At 58.0% G+C, this 1,668-nt stretch overlaps 1 pseudogene; it reads right to left on the bottom strand.

The window, feature by feature from the left end:
- Positions 1–421: 421 nt before the first annotated feature.
- Positions 422–951, bottom strand: LOC112618104 (annotated as a pseudogene).
- Between the last annotated feature and the right edge of the window lie 717 nt (positions 952–1,668).

Raw genomic sequence — 1,668 nt, forward strand, 5'->3', positions numbered from 1 at the left:
TTTTTTTTTTTTTTTTTTTTTTTTGAGACAGAGTCGCTCTGTTGCCCAGGCTGGAGTGCAGTGGCGCATTCTTGGCTCACTGCAAGCTCTGCCCCCCAGGTTCATGTCATTCTCATGCCTCAGCCTCCCAAGTAGCTGGGACTACAGGTGCCTGCCATCACACCTGGCTAATTTTTTGTATTTTTAGTAGAGACGGGGGTTTCACTGTGTTAGCCAGGATGGTCTCGATCTCCTGACCTTGTGATCCGCCTGTCTCGGCCTCCCAAAGTGCTCGGATGACAGGTGTGAGCACTGGGCTCCAGTATTTCTTTACAGCAGTGTGAGAACTGACTCACAGAAAGGCCAAGCGAAACAAGCCCTGGGTTATGCCTAAGATGGGACACTGGGGACACCTCAGAGAAGGTGGGGCCGTGGGTCTCACCTTGGCGACCAGGATGTGCCAGGCGTCGTCATGCACGCGCACCACGCGGTAGTACAGGGCATCCCCGCTCTCTGCGCAGGGCGAGCTGTCCAGGAGGCGGAAGCCGTGGCCAGGGCGGCAGGGCCCGGGGTGGCCCCCCATGAACCGGGCACGGAGCCGGGCATAGATGGCATGGAGGCCCTGCAGCTGCCGGGCAGCCAATGCGGCGTGCACAGCCTCTGGACTGTGCAGATTGCGGAGAGAGAGGCCCAGCGGGGCATCAGTCAGGCCAAAGGTCAGCTCTGCAGGGGGACAAGCTGGTCCCACCTCAGCCTGGCTCTTGTCCACACTGTGGGACCCCAGAAAGGGCCTCCGAGGCAGCTGTACTTGGATGGAGCTGGCATGGGGGGTCCTGCGGTTGGGCAGTGACTGGGTCCGGGTTAGGATTTTCTTGGGCAGGGGTGGGGGCAGGGGCTGTGGGTCGGTGGAGCAGGACCCAGGGGTCCGGGGGCGGCAGGCCTTGGAGGGCAGCAGGTGGGCACGGATCTCACCTGCAGGGAGAGACAGTGGGGAGGGCTGAAGACAGGCGGAATGGGAACGGGACACATGACTGCACCTCTCAGCCTCGGTTTCCCCATCTCTAACATGGAAGTAATAAGGCTGGGCACCGGTGGCTCATGCTTGTAATCCCAGTACTTAGGAAGGTGGAAACTGAGGCAGGAGGATCACTGGAACTTAGGGTCTGAGACCAGCCTGGGCAACCTAGTGAGACCCTCTCTCTGCAAAAATTTAAACAAATTTGCCAGACGCGGCCGGGCGCGGTGGCTCACACCTGTAATCCCAGCACTTTGGGAGGCCAAGGCGGGAGGATCACGAGGTCAGGAGATCGAGACCATCCTGGCTAACACGGTGAAACCCCGTCTGTTACTAAAAATACAAAAAACTAGCCGGGCAAGGTGGCGGGCGCCTGTAGTCCCAGCTACTTGGGAGGCTGAAGCAGGAGAATCGCTTGAACCTGGGAGGCGGAGCTTGCAGTGAGCCGAGATTGCGCCACCACTCCAGTCTGGGGGACAGAGCTTACAGAAGGGGAAACTGCAGCTCATAGAAGGATGGATCAGTTTCAGAGAATGGTGCCACCCAGCACTCAGCGACTCCTACTCTTACCTCTGTGACTTTGGGCAGGTGTCTCTCTGGCTTTTTTTTTTTTTTTTTTTTTTTTTTAAGTCTTGCTCTATCGCCCAGCCTGGAGTGCAGTGGCCCAATCTCGG

Source organism: Theropithecus gelada, unplaced genomic scaffold (genome assembly GCF_003255815.1).
Source record: "Theropithecus gelada isolate Dixy unplaced genomic scaffold, Tgel_1.0 HiC_scaffold_9816, whole genome shotgun sequence".
In the NCBI taxonomy this organism is placed as follows: domain Eukaryota; kingdom Metazoa; phylum Chordata; class Mammalia; order Primates; family Cercopithecidae; genus Theropithecus; species Theropithecus gelada.